This window comes from Thamnophis sirtalis, unplaced genomic scaffold, assembly GCF_051295495.1.
Source record: "Thamnophis sirtalis isolate CommonGarterSnake01/CBP01778 unplaced genomic scaffold, rThaSir2_p1.2 scaffold_8, whole genome shotgun sequence".
Lineage (NCBI taxonomy): Eukaryota > Metazoa > Chordata > Lepidosauria > Squamata > Natricidae > Thamnophis > Thamnophis sirtalis.
Genome location: NW_028261388.1, coordinates 54,322,575 through 54,338,242, shown reverse-complemented (window position 1 = coordinate 54,338,242; position 15,668 = coordinate 54,322,575). Strand labels below are relative to the sequence as shown.

General features: G+C 39.0%; 1 protein-coding gene across 2 annotated transcripts in view; it reads left to right on the top strand.

Annotated features, from left to right (window-relative positions):
• Positions 1-1,231: 1,231 nt before the first annotated feature.
• The window catches only part of TMPRSS2 (transmembrane serine protease 2), a 33,735-nt gene continuing 19,298 nt past the window's right edge, over positions 1,232-15,668 (top strand). The window contains exon 1 of one of the 2 annotated variants that reach the window (XM_087721686.1): positions 1,232-1,253. The gene's annotated coding sequence lies outside the window, so the exon portion shown is untranslated. Of the gene's footprint in view, positions 1,254-1,364; positions 1,683-15,668 lie in introns of those variants that run through there. The other variant, XM_087721685.1, reaches the window with a different exon arrangement.

The window sequence follows — 15,668 nt, the reverse complement described above, 5'->3', positions numbered from 1 at the left end:
TAGGATTTCTGTCTAAGGGAAGAAAATCTTGATTTTGATCAACTGTGTAACAGAGAGTTAACAGGTGAAGGTTCCCCAGCATTTTGACTTTTCCAGCTTATGAATGTATGTCACATAAAGTTAGAAAACCTCAATGTTAGAGCTTGTGGACTTGCACAAAACACCTTAAAATTAGCTTTGTGGGTTACTGTTCCTTTCATCAGTGGCCTCATGAAAGCTGATTCCCAGGACATGCGGAGCACTGATTAGCTTAACATGGTGTACAAACACAGCCCCTCCCGTTGATGTACCCTTCCGTGTAAATTTGGGCAGATAACTCTGTTGTTGATATGTTACATAGATTTCCAAGAAGAATTATAAATTGAAGAAGGGTCAGAGAGAAACCAATTATAAAGATATTGTGACAACTACTTTATTAAAGATTATTCCCAGAATTTGCTGATGATAACCAACTACAGATAGATCTTGAGATATGACCACAATTGAGCCCCAAATTTATGTTGCTAAGTGAACCATTAGTTAAATGAGTTTGCCTCCTTTTACAACTGCCACCATTGTTAAGTGAATCATTGCATTTCTTAAGTAAATCTGGATTCCCCATTGACTTTGCTTGTCAGAAGATCGCAAAAGGTGATCCCATGACCCTGGGAAGCTGGAACCATCATAAAAACCAACCAGTTGCCAGACAAGAGCCGAGGTGGTGCAGTGGTTAGGGTGCAGTACTGCAGGCCACTTCAGCTGACTGTTATCTGCAGTTGGTTGACTCAGCCTTCCATCCTTCCGAGGTGGGTGAAATGAGGACCCAGACTGTGGGGGCAATATGCTGACTCTGTAAACCGCTTAGAGAGGGCTGAAAGCCCTATGAAGCGGTATATAAGTCTAACTGCTATTGCTAACTGCTGCTATCTGAATTTTGATCATGTGACCATGGGAATGCTGCAATGGTCTTGCCAAGTGTGAAAAAACGGTCATAAGTCATTTTTCCGTGCTGTTGTAACTTTGAACGGTCACTAAATGAACTGTTGTAAGTCGAGCACCACCTGTGTTCCTACACCAGTCAGCTGATTAACAAAGGCAATATAATGATTTAATAAGCTGTTCTTCCTGCTTAGATTCCCTGCCTGTTTCCTTGTTTGTAGAAACTACGCTTACTGGAAAGCAAATCGCTGGGTAGCTAGTTTCGGCACGATGTTTGGTTACGTCTACTCAGAAGTAAGCCCTACCTGCCTGCCTTTAACGGAGTTTACTTCCAGGTAAGGCGTGCATTGTGTTGCAGTTTGAAACTCCGCCCGCGAGTACTCTGAATCTGTCCAGCGAGCGCTGCGTTCCCGGCACTTCTCTCTTTTTCTAAAGGTGAATAATAGCAGGTTGGGCCCGCCTGGCAATGTTAAGCGTTAAAGGGGAGGGCCTTTTGCACAGCCGCAACACAAGCGCTCCCGAAGCCTAGCGGAACAACCTGGCGCTATCTGATTTCACTCGGCAGCGACTTGCGCCGCGTTTCCTCGCACCTCCGGAAAGGGCGCTACTCGGTGCGGGTGGCGCCCGGGTAGCGCATTCGCTCCCCCTGGAAGGAGAGCGTGCGCATCTGCCGGCGGCCGGCTGAAAGTGAGCGACGGGGAGTCGGGGACGCGCAGCGAAGGCTTCTGGAGAACCCCTCCGCGCCGCGCATCCCTTGCTCTTAGGTAAGTCCTGGGCTCGGTTTAGGAAAGAGGGCCTGCTTGGCTGGAGAGAGGCGACGGCGGCGCGCTTTTCTCTTCCTTCCCGCCTGACTTTCATCCCTTTTCCAGCTTTCCCTTTTTTGCCGGAAAGCTGGGGATGCCAAGGAGTCCAGTCGGTGATCTCGCTTTCTGTTGTCTTCGGGACACGGACATTCTTCAGCCCTCAAACTACTCTTTTATAAAGGAAATTGTTTTGTCTAGTCATTCGCTTCTATCCAAGACTGCACTTGCCTTGGCGAGAGAAATGAAATTGGCGAGATGAAGTTAGCACAAGTCGCTTTCTGATTTACTTAATTTAAGGAGAATGATACTAGTGTCGTTTTTTTTTTAACCATGTAATTAAAATATCCGCCCCCTTCCCTCTCTTTGGTAGTCATAAAACATTCAGAGACTACAGTGCAAGCACCTGTTGTTTTTCTTTGAATGGTTTGGAACCAGCCTTGTATATACTCTACAGTACTTGTTTGGCAGGAGCTGAAAGTGTGCTGTAGTATTCTCCACTATAGGATAGACGAAGTGAACTGGACTAATCTGTTCAAATGTGAACTTCCTCAGTAGTTTCCATTATTCAGTATCTTCATCTGAAGGGACAATGATTTCTGTCTTCTTTTTAGAGCAGCATACTGGTGATACCTTAAGCAGTACACTAACTACAGAGATTTACTTTCCACAGCATACCAGGCTAAAAATGTGCTTACATCTTTTTTGGCTCTGCATATTTCATGCAAACTTAGCTAGTTGCTAACTAAAGATGAATCAGGGTTCTTTGGGGGCATAGAGCCTCGGTTCCCCTTAACCCTAGCCAGTGAACTGGACTCTGCTGGCACTAGCATATTTGTTTTCTAACCATAATTTTATGTTTCTTCAAAAAGTTGTGTAAGTTTCATTCTACAAACTATTTGTATTTAAATTGTTTCTATGTCCCAGCCAGTAGTGGGACGCAGATTGAAACTACTGGTTTTAAACAATGATTTTTGAGCCACAAAAAAGGGTGGGTTTTCAATACAAATATTGATTGAATTTATATGCATATTATAATTTTTATTTAAAAAATTCCATGCATTACTTTTTGTTTGTTTATATTTTATTTTTAGAATTTCATGCAACTAAAATAAACAAGAGTCTGAAGACAGGACTATTCATAATATAAATTGCAATTTTCCATTCTTTTATGTGAATAAATTTAATTTTTTTAAATGTATCCGAATCATGGATCGGGTTGGGAAAAAACCTCTCTCCCTGATTTGTGGAAGTGGGAAATATTCTCAGGGCTGAATTGCATGTTGAAACCAAGTTTTGGAGGTTTTTCAGGCTGTATTTTAGTATTTGGCCCAAGTTCATTAATCAGCTTACTCAAAGAAAGTGTTTTTAAAATAAATTAAAAGGCAAGTCTCTGCTAAGATCATCCACCTTCCTCTCACTACCGGTAGTGTTTCTCTAAAATACTTGGAAATTAGAGCCAAGTGAGTTTGTGAAAATTGAGTTTTGCATTGACATATGTAATGTTTGAAGAATATACCATTGCTTATTGGTATCTGCTTGAAATGCCCCTGAATATGGACTACTGCGTCACAGTTATGAGAACTGGAGAGTGATATATTATATCTTACTAGTTCTCTTCCTACTTTATTGTTCTTTTGTTGTGAATGTGGCACTTCCTTAGCAATATCATACTTAAGAAGCCAACCACATTTGATAAAGAGAAGACCTGCCATTTAAGCTTGCCTGGGGGGAAAGGTTAGGGAATCTTCATTAATTTTAGAAAGTAAAAATCTCAGCTTGCTGTTTTTAAGCAAGCTGGGATTTCCAACTGTTTCGTGAATTACTGTTGTACAGGTAGAAAATAATTTGTGTTTCTGTGCTCGCTCCAGAATCTTCTATATATACTGCTGAGCAACAGACTGTGACTGCACAATTGTTTTAGTACTTATCAAATATACTAAATAGTGTTAGCAAAGCTATGTATTTCCCCCACTTCCCACCATTCCCATAAGGTCCATGTATTTTACTTGGTTTACTTTAAAGTGGCATTGGTATGTGAAGTCCTTCCAACATCACCTAGTAAATGCTAATTTAAGGGGAACAACCATCAACTGTATGCTAGTTGAAAGATCCTATATCTGAGATAGTCAACTACTTTTATCTTATCTCCCTTTGGAGATAATTGTTAACACTGAACTGGCTTCAGGCATTGTTTCTTGTGAAAAAGGATTCTGATCTACTGGAGTTAGATAAATGGAGGAAAGAAGCTGTTTTAATTTTCCTAGCATGTCCCCAATGTACTGTTCTTAAAACTGGTTCTGAAAGATCAAACATCAGAAGACTGCCTACAAACTATTTTTTTCTTGAAAGGTCTAAACTTCATCAACAGTTGTAGTTGTGAGCAGTTGTTTACAGAAGCTTGAGCCTTTAAAAATGTGTTGGTCAGAAGATGGACTCTTTTCTTACGATGTCTTAAAGATCAGATAATCTTCCAGAAAAATGTTGGTGAGTTTTTCAAGAAAAGGGAAAGGGAATATGAGTGCAGGCCATTGTGAAGGAAGTTCAAATACTGACCAAGGAGGAAGAAGTCCTGTATAAATTTGCCATGTCACCTGGGTGTGCTTTATGAGTCTCTGTGCAGTTCAGAAATAATATGAGTACAAAAATCACTGTGTGTAGTTCAAGGAGAACCTAACTGGTATTTTACATTGTTTTTTAAAAGCTAAAAACCCAATGCCCTATAAAAATTTATATTTGTGATAAATATGTCTCCCAATATTATTTATACAGATAAATTGAAAAGCAAATTTCAGTGTGGACATGTTTCAGTGTAAAGTATACATAAAATTAAATTTCAAGTGTCAGTCTTAACTGACACCTGAGACTTGATCTTATGTCCACTTTACATGGGAGTAACCTATTGCTAAGTAAACATAGTTAAATTATATAGTATACGGTATATTCATTAGGAATGTGCAAGAGGGTAGAAGAGGCTAATCCATGTGCTTCAAGAATGATGATTTGTGTTTCCAGAAGAATATCTTGGCCTGAAAACGTTCAATTGCTACCCACTGCTTCTGCCTCCCCCAGTTATTCAAATTGACCCATTCTAGGAAACATTAGGACATGAAAGTATCTTTTTTCCATGTCCCTAGAATCTACTTGGTACTGAGGGGGGAAAATGTGCCATAAGAAAAAGCTGTAAAAACTGGAATATGTTGGATTCTGATGTTAGACTGAGTGAGATGAGTGTCTTGAGCAGCAATTACTGGGGAACAATACTAGAGCTACACACATATAATCTATGCAGTTCATGCAGTTAAACTACTGCTGTCAGCTACAGCAGGATATACAAGTCCATTGCCAGCGCTGAAGCCAGCTTCAGCTGCTTGTTCAGTTGACTAACACATGTTCGTTCCTTATGCGGAAAAATGTATTGCGTTTGGTCCGGTTCTGAAATATATCTAGTAAGAAGTTACTAACTGCCAGGAAAGGGAAGTAAAGAGAAATATACGTTGCAGAGTATTGAATTGTTTTCCTCAATCCAAATGTCTGAGTAAAGTAAAAGGGGAATATTAACAGGCCTTATGTACATGCTGGCAGGTGAATGACTCAAAACCAAGTCAGAATGCAATTTACTGCTCTTTTTTTTTAAGAACGTAACTCATCCCTATTGTTTAGGATGTTTCCATATTTATGATCATCTTTAGACATTCCTTTGTTAATACATCTAATGATTCCCCCCCGCCCCCCCAGATGCTGGCCAATAGTCTGATTATAAATTGCTTACATCTAACATCTAATACATATAGATAGCATTTTTTCCAAACATGCACCCTTTCTGTTTGTCTAGGGTAATGTTCAAAAGTATCCTGTAACCTAGTACTAAAGTAGGCAACTTTTCTTCCTAACCTTGCAACTAGAATTAAAGCTTAAAAAAATAATTAATAGTTTAAAAACTATTTTGGAGGCGAGGCTTGACATCGCAACGACACAATATGCAATCTTGGATCTCCAGGATTGCTGTCGATATCTCTGTTTCTGGACGTCCTTCACTGTTCTGAAGGAACAGTGATAGAGAAGAGCATGTCCTACTGATCTCAGGGGCATTGCAACGCCCCTGATTGATTCAGGAGAATGCTCTTTTTGCCAGCTACAAGAGAAGCAACCAAAATGGCTAGGTTGGGACAAGCCTCTGAAACAAAAGCAGTACAGGAGTGTGTTGAATTGGTGAGAAATTTTTTATTATTAGAGAAGGGAAAACCCAAAAGAATTGGAATTTAAAATAAAATTGAAGACAGAAGAAAATAAATAAACCCCACTTGGTGTTTTTTTTTCAGCTTTCAAAGCATGGAGGATGCATGCCGCTTTGGGAATATGCTCTATGATAGCGTACAACCATAGAGCGTACTCCCAGAGCGATATCCTACTTCCGTGCTTTGGAAGCTGCAACGGAGGACAGATGCCATTCTGGGAGTATGCTCTATGGTTGTACGCTCTGCAGCCCACAACTATAGAGTGTCCTCCCAGAGTGGCATCCATCCTCAGTGCTTTGAAAGCCGAAAAAAAAACCCAAGCGGCAGGCAGCGCCAGCAGCAGAGATGCCCTGGCTCTGCAGGTACTGTAGAGTTAGCCAAGGGCATTGTGAACCTGTGAGTCGCGTGAGCAGGGAGCAGAAAAGCTGCTTGCGCAACCACCCTCTCCAGCCATGCAGAGCCCCATTCATTCACCTAGGGGCATTCCGAAGGCGTCGAGCCGTGGGAGGCGGAGGGCGGCGAACAGGCGCTCGCATTGCTTGGTGCCTTCCGGGTACCGCTAGATCGGTCAGTGGCGCTGTGCCCGGCTGGAAAGGGGGGCTGCCAGGTGGCTGCTCGTGAGTGTGGTCACCTCATGGCTGCTGTGTTGCTGCGACAACGCAACACAGCCATTCGACCCTGAGGCTGTGCCTGGCTCTTCGGGAGCCTGGTCGCAAGGGAGCAGCTGCCCAGCAACCCAAAAACAATAATCCCTCCCCTTTAATAAGCCCAAGGCCATATTTCATGGGTCAAAAAAATATAAGACCCTGTCATATTTTCGGTATGAAAGTGATAAGAAAATTGTTGACACTGACAACAAACTGAGAGTGGAGGGAAATGACAAGTGTGAAATACGCAAAGGAGAAATTAATGAACCAGATCTTCATTTCGGATGTCAGAAAATAGATGAAGAAAGGAGAAAAAATTTGGCAGAAATAATGAGAGAAATCTCGGCAAAAGCACTAATGATAACAAAAGTGAAGCTGATAAAAAGAGCAGATAAAGGGTTTCGAATTCTTAGAAGAAATGCAATGAACAATAAGTTCTTAAGAGAAGTCCACATAACACTTATCAAGAAAACTTGGTCCAAAGTCCTCTTTTCTGATGAGAGCAACTTTTGCCAAAAGCACCAAAAACTGGTTCAATGACCATGGGATTACTGTGCTTGATTGGCCTCTCGATTCTTCCTCCATACTCTGGGTCCTTGATTTCCAAATGAGATGCAAAAGTTGCTCTCATCAGAAAAGAGGACTTTGGACCACTGAGCAACAGGACCTTGGACCACTGTGCTTCATTAAGACCAGGGTAAACGCAGCCATCTCCCAGGAGATTTTGGAGCACTTCATGCTTCCTTCTGCAGATGCTGACTTCATTTTTCAGCTGCCCACACTGCCAAAAGCATCAAAACCTGGTTCAATGACTGTTCAGTTACTGTGCTTGATTGGCCAGCAAACTCGCCTGACCTGAACCCCATAGAGAATCTATGGGGCATTGCCAAGAGAAAGATGAGAGACATGAGACCGAACAATGCAGAAGAGCTGAAGGTTGCTATTGAAGCATCCTGGTCTTCCATAATACCTCAGCAGCGCCACAGGCTGATAGCTTCCATGCCACGCCGCATTAAGCAGTAATTGCTGCAAAAGCGCCCCAAACCAAGTACTGAGTACATATGCATGCTTATCAGAGGTCGGATATTGTTCTATGTACAATCCTTGTTTTATTGTTTGCAGGTAATATTCTAATTTTCTGAAATGATAGATTTGGGGTTTTCATGAGGTGTATGCCATAATCATCACAATAATGACAAATCACGGCTTGAACTATCTTGCTTTGCATGTAATGAGTCTTATCTCATATATTAGTTTCACTTTTTAAGTTGCATTACTGAAATAAATGAACTTTTCCACAATATTCTAATTTTTTAAGTTTCACCTATATATATACTAGATTGATAATATGAAATCTTATACAAACTGTAAGTGAGGATCATGGAGATGATGTTGAAAAGCCTTTTTATAAAAGATAAACAATTCTAAATAGAATAGATTATAAAGATATAATACCATTGAATGATTTCAGGATAATGTAATAAAATGTTATAATATAAACTTACTTTAAATTTAATATGCCTTATGTTGAAAGGATGTAATAATAGCTGGGCATAATGGATGTTAAATAATTATAACAATTTGTATACATGTATATTAGATTGATGATACTAATAATGGGAAAAATACATAGAATTGGAAACTATTAGAGAATGTTATCAATGCAAAAATGATTGAATGACTTAGAATAGGTGGAAGCATAATAACAATGTATACAAAGATATCTTGATTGTCAATATGTGAATTTTGATAAAATTCAAGTGAGGACCAAGGAAAGGACACAGAAAGACTTTGTAACCAATCGACACACTGTGTATAATTGAAGAGGTTTTTATGTTATATGTCTTGTGTGTCTGTGTTTGTCTGAAAATTTAATTTTTTTAAAAAAAAAAAAACTATTTTGAACCACGAGGCCTCAATTGATATCTTACCTGAGAAGCAGAGTTGGAATTTTGGTCTTAGTATGGTAGTAGTATAGGTAATTTAATTATTTTATGTAACCCTAACATAAAATATAAGAAACTTCTAATTAAGTGGATGTATTGGCAAACTAAGGCTCTTATCTTCCTGTATTTCTATATTTAGACATTTTGGGGGGGGGGCTAGGAATGGAGGGGGAATACCTTTCCAAGTGGATAGCCTTTAAGGTACGTATAGAGCAAATGCATTTTTAATGATACTGACAGTGGGCTACAAAACAACTTGACATAACAAAGTTCTGAACCCTGACAAAGAACAATGCCCAAAGCATCTGCAATTATTTACATTTTCTTATTTGATGCTGATGAGAAGGTTCACACTTCTTCCCTCAATATTACAAAGCTGAACTGTATATGACTTCCCCAATTCTTGGCTCAAGAGCAGTAACCAAATGTAACCCCAACAAGCCCGGACTGACTTAAGAAAATACTTTTCCTAAATCCAAAACGTACCTGACTCATTTGATACTATACTAATAGTAACTTTAGTATAAATTGCAACGTCATTTAAAAAGATAAAAACTAATATAAAGTAAAAAAGAAATAAGTGCAGAATAAAAATATAGTAAGGAAAAAGAAAATAAATATATAAAGAAATAACTACTCCCTTCATCACAAATACAAACTATTTTAGTAACTTAACACTTTCTCTTCCCATATCCCATTATCTATAACAAATTCATAAAGCCTTGTTTCAGTCCTGATCACCAAAAGTCCAAAATGATTACCAGATTACCCTATCAAGTAAATCAACTTTGTACACTTTCTTTTTACTTTAAACAATCTTGATCTTGTCCTTTCAAATAATGTCCTATGAATTGGTTTTTCATTTTTTGTCCTTTCCTTCCAAAATTCTTCAAAGATTAAATAAATCTGATTGCAGTATACTTGCACTGGATGACAGCAGCTTACTCTGCCATATGGCACAATTTTTAATCCTAAACATGATTTTTTTTAAACTAGTAAAAGAAAAAAGATACCGGAGTTCCACCTCTTGAAACAAAGTGAAACACAATGACAGCCGTTCTGGAGTAGTGAAATATTGCTTTACCCTTTTCATTTACCCTGAGTCGTCTTCTACCTGCAGGTTTGAGCCTAATTTGGCTCAAACCTGCAAATTGTATATTTGGATACTGAATATGGAAAGCTATTTTAAAATGTGAAAATGATTTCTATTTTTTTTTAGCAGGAATGTATGCTTTCCGTTATGGTACAGGAGCTGTGTAGTCCAATGTAAATTGTTCCTCATGCCCAAATGAAATATGTGACTAATATTAAATAAATTTAGGGATAACTTTGAGATATGGGTAGATGAACCATTGAGAGAAGAAAAAGAACAATTCTGTTAGGAGCAAATGAGCAGAGAGAAATTAGGACAGGTTTTCAAGATACTGTTATTGCATCCTACAACAATAGATGAGGATTCCTGTAATCCTTGTATTTGCTTTTTGTCTTGATCTACTGGAAGAGCTGAAAGCCGTTTGACCCATTTGAAGAATTTATGATATAACACTGTAATGCGCTCTACATGGGGCAGCCCTTGAAGAGCATTCGGAGACTTCAGCTTGTCCAGAATGCAGCCACGCGAGCGATTGTGGGTGCACCTTGGTACACCCACGTTACACCTATCCTCCACGAGCTGCACTGGCTGCCTATTGGACTCCGGACGCGTTTCAAGGTGCTAGTTGTTACTTTTAAAGCCCTACATGGTATCGGACCTGTGTACTTGAGGGACCGCCTCCTGCCAATTACCTCCCTATGACCAATTAGATCCCACAGATTAGGCCTCCTCCGGATACCATCAGCTAGCCAGTGTCGACTGTCGACCACCCAGGGGAGGGCCTTTTCTGTGGCTGCTCCGGCCCTCTGGAATGATCTCCCCATGGAGATTCGGACCCTCACCACCCTTCAGGCTTTCCGCATAGCTGTCAAGACCTGGCTGTTCCGGCAGGCCTGGGGCTGTTGAGTTCCTGGCCCTACTTGAATTGCTGTGTTTGTTGTATTTTTAATCTGTCTCTGTATTCTGTTTGTCTTGTTCGTTTTTGTATTGCCCCTTCCCCATGTGTTTGTTCTGGGAATAGGGCGGCATACAAGTTTAATAAATACTAATACTAATACTACTGTCTCAGATAAATAAGAGGTAGTGTTGATAGGTCAGAAATTCTTCAAAGGTAGCTTTGAGTGCTGTAGTCTAAGGCTTAGGATAGTATTACTGTAATTAGTGTTAGAAAAGGGATTTATCTTTATATGTTATGGCATCCTCAGCCCAAATAGAATCCATTACAGCATGAATAGTCAGGTAACATGGTATCTGTTGTTAGCCTTTGGCTCAAGATATGTATTTGCTCATAATCTACATTTAATCAAATATAAGAAAAATTGCAGAGTGACTTTTTTTGTAGGAGACCTCTATGTTTTTGTGCGTGTGTGTGTGCGTGTGTGTGTATTAAAATAATACATTGCATCTCTGGGTCTCCTCTATGCTGTGTTGTGCTTATAGTCATGTGAAAAAGTAAGTATACCCTCTGAGTTCTATGGTTTTTTTGTATCAGGACATAGTAAAAACCATCTGGTCCTTAGCAGTTCTTAAAAGTAGGTAAATACAACCACACATGACATATTAAACTATGTCGTCATTTATTTTACACAAAGGAAGCCAAAATGGAGAAGCCATGTGTAAAAAAGTAACTACATCATTACTGTTTCCATATGTGTGAAAGGCTAAGCAGCAGTCAGGTGATTAATTGATCATCAGCAAGGTGAACTATCTCTAGAAGATAGTCAAAGTATTAAGGTGTAAAGGTATAAAAGTGGCAAGAAAGTAAGGGCAATCAGGCACAACACAGATTATGTAAATCCAGGGTCAATCGAAATGGACTCAAATGTCAATACACCAATGCACAGAGTATGAGGAATAAACAGGGTGAAATCCAAATTCAAGTAAATGAGGGCAGATATGATGTTGTTGCCATTACGGAAACTTGGTGGGATGAAACCCATAAATGGAACAAAGAACTAGAGGGATTAAAATTATTTAAAAGAAATAGATCAAATAAAAGAGGAGGTGAGTTGCACTATATATAAGAAATAACTACATCTCTACAAAAATAGAGCACAACAATAATGAAAATTATCTTGAATGCATTTGGGTCAATATTAAAGAGAGGGAAATGACATTGTCATAGGTCTATACTATAGGCCACCCAACGAAACAGAGGAAATAGATGAACTTTTTACCAGTCAACTAACTAAGGTATGTAGAAAGCCCATCACAATAGTAATGGGGGATTTTAACTACCCTGACATCAACTGGGAAACAAACTCTGCACTAACTGGAAGATTCAACAGGTTCTTAATAAACCTAGCAGACAACTTTGTTTCCCAAAAAGTAGAGAAGGAAATGAGATCAGCCATATTGGACTTAATTCTCATTAACAGAGATGAAATGATAGAAGGTGTTGAAGCTATAGAAACCTTGGGGACAAGTGATCATACTTGAGAGACCGCCTTCTGCCGATTACCTCCCTTCGACCGATAAGATCGCACAGACTGGGCCTCCTCCGAATTCCATCTGCCAGTCAATGCCGACTGGCGACTACACGGAGGAGAGCCTTTTCTGTTGCAGCTCCGACCCTGTGGAACGATCTCCCCGTTGAGATACGCACCCTCACCACCGTCCAGGCCTTCCACGCAGCCCTTAAGACCTGGCTATCCCAACAGGCCTGGGGATAAGTCTTCGATTTGCCCCACCCGAGTGTGAATGTTGAATGCAAGTTGTGTTTTTATTATTTTACTTATTTTGTGCCCATATTGTTTGTTTTGAATTTCACCCCCCCCTAATGATTGTAAGCCGCCCTGAGTCCCCTCAGGGAAAAGGGCGGCCTATAAATCCAAATAAACTAAACTAAACTAAATCATGCAATATTGTAATTCAACATTATGCAAGCACAAGTAGAAAAACAAAGTCAAATTAGAGTCTTGGACTTTAAGAGAGCTAATTTCAATAAACTTAGAGCTTGGGAAGGATTCCATGGATGAGAATTCTCAAGGGGAATACAACTTAAGAAGCTTGGGAATTTTTGAAAAGTAAGATTATAAAAGCCCAGTCTAGCACAATACCAATGAAGAAAAAAATAACAGCTTTCAAAACAAACCAGCATGGCTGCATAAAGAACTCTCTGACAGATTGAAAGACAAAAAGGACAAATATAAAAAGTGGAAAGAGGAGCAAATAACTAAGGCAGAAAACCAGCAAATAGCCCGAGTCTGTAAAGATGAAGTGAGGAAAGCTAAGGCACGCAATGAACAAAGGCTTGTGACAAAAGTAAAAAATAAAAAAGCTTCTTTCAACATGTTAAAAAGAAAAAAGTCAAGGAAACAATTGATCCATTGCTGGGAGAAAGTGGCAAGAAGGTGACAAGCAGAACTACTTAACTCATTTTTTGCATCTGTCTTTACACAAAGGGGAAAAACAGCCTTTTTTTGTAAAATAAATGATGACATGGTATAATATGTCATGTGTTGTTGTTCATCTGAGGTTGTATTTATCTAGTTTTAAGAACTGCTAAGGACCAAATGATTTTTGCTATGTCCTGATATGTAAAAAATAGAACTCTTTCGACTGTATGTAAAGCAAGTAGAGGGTGGACTACATACTGTCAGCTCTGAGTTGTGATTGAAAGCCCACCTGCTTTCCCATAGACATGGGTGAAGGAGGTTTGGGTGGACTTTTTTCCTCCACAGTCTTTGAAGAGATATAGCCACTTTTCATACTTGATCTTTCCTTTGCTGGCTTCTTGTGCAATATCACATTTGGCTCTGCCTGTTGAATGTTTGGAGAATTACCATGCTGGTAAATGGCAGAGTCCCTTTCCATTATTTCTTTCCAATGTTTTTTTGAGTCAGAAATATTTTTTTAAAAGGTAGGGGGAGAAATGTCTAAGGACAAAAGATATGCTGAAAAACATTCACTAGAAAAAAACAGTATGTTACCCTGTTTCCCTGAAAATAAGACCTCCCCGGATAATAAGCCCAATTGGGCTTTTGAGGGCATGTGTTAAAATAAGTCCTCCCCCTAAATAAGCCCTCCTCGAAAATATTGCAACACAGCAGCAGCCATGAGGTGACCATGCTCGCCAGCTCCTGCACCTCAAAAATAATAAGACCTCTCCAAAAATAAGGCCAAGCTCTTAATTCGGGGGTCAAAAGAAAATAAGACCCTGTCTTATTTATGGGGAGACATGGTATGTATTGAAATTACAGACTAGATCAATAAATCTCTACCTGGAATTATCCTAATTATAACAATAGCCCTTGGAATCTGTATGGTCAATGAATTTCATCACATGACCCTAAAATAGCAACACTGCAGTTGTATTAGGATGTTATTTTGATTTTCCTTCAGACGTGCTGCTTGTGTCAATCATTTCACTGGGTTGGTATTGATTTCTACTTCCTTGTATGTTCTTAACATTCCGGTTATATAGTTCAAGCTGTAAATTACTGATCTGAATACATGTGCCTGACTCAAAAGAAGAGTATCTAAAAAGATCTGGTTTTCAGCATGCAAATTATTTGTGAATTAGCAGGACATGACAAAGACTCTTAGAAACTCCTATTACACCAATTTGAAATCTGATTCAGAGAAACTTGAGAGCAATGTGTACAATATTATGTAGAAAATGCATTTATAAGAAAGGAAGAACTTATAGACTTACAACATACATTGCTTCTTTTTTAATTACTTTCAGGAAAGGGCAATGTAGTATATGTCATATAATCCATTAAATAAGGAATTGTTATTGAGTTAAGTGAGAATTAGTCTTGAGCAAATGGAGGTAGGAGAACAAGCTTGTCAGGCAAATTTTATTGCAGTTTTCTTCTTGGATACATTTGAAATTAATCTTATGCATACTTATCTTGAATAAGTTCCACTGAACACTAACACTTCTGAATAAGCACATTCAATATGTCTGTATTTATCTGAATCAAACTTCTGGATTATTAGATGTGCTATGAAGTTGCAGAGTACCATTGAAGGGATTGAGTTGTTCTGTAGGTTTTTTTAAAATTTTCAACATATTGTAGCAAGCAAAGCTGAATTATATAATTCTTATAAACCATATGTTCTGCCATAGGAGTGTAAAAATAAATAAGCTACATTTCCCTGAATACTAATGTTTTCAGTGTTGTACCAGCTCCACATAAGACCATAAGCAGTGTCCTGCTGGATCTGGTCTCTATCCCATCTAATCTGCAATCTGTTTTACTTGGCCAATCAACTACACAAGGAGGCCCTCTAATCTCCCAAAAGATGGCCTTTTGAGGCAGTCAAATTACAGTTCTTGATTTTCATGAATTGATCTAAAAAAACTTTTAATCCAAACAACCTGATACATCTTGTAGTAAATTCTAAGGTTGAATTATGTGCTATTGAACAGTTTACCATTAATCTAAGATATCTTTGTTCATCAGTCACTGTTAGGTTTGATCCCATTAGTTTGTATCAGTAATTAGGATTTTTGGTGCCAAGTGCATCATTACAATTTGTTCATGTTGAATGGCATCTTCTATTTTGATGTTCGTTCTCCTAATATGAAAATAATCCATTTGGAACTCTTCAGAATCCCTTACTGTTTTTACCAGTCTGAGCAATCTATGTCATCAGTTTTGGCTATTCTACTAATCATACAAAAATCCAGATCATTCATAAATACATTAAAAACCACTGGAATTAGGACACAACCCCAGGGGAGTTACATCCCATCATTATGAGAAATGTTCATTTACTCCTACTCCTAGTTTCCTATTGCTTACTAGTTATCTGCATGAGAATATAAAACTTCAGGCCCTGATAGCATCCCCCAAGTGTTATTAATGAACTTAAAGCTAAGGTTGTGGATCTTCAATTCTCTACACCAGGGCAGTCAAACTTGTGGCCCGCGGACCGGATGCATCATGTGCTGCCCACACCCATGCCCGGTTTAGCAAAGGGGGGAAAAGTCTCAATACATCATATGATGTCGCTGTGATACTGCAAGTTTGACCCCTCTGCTCTATACTCTGCTTCTATAGCTGAGAACTGGA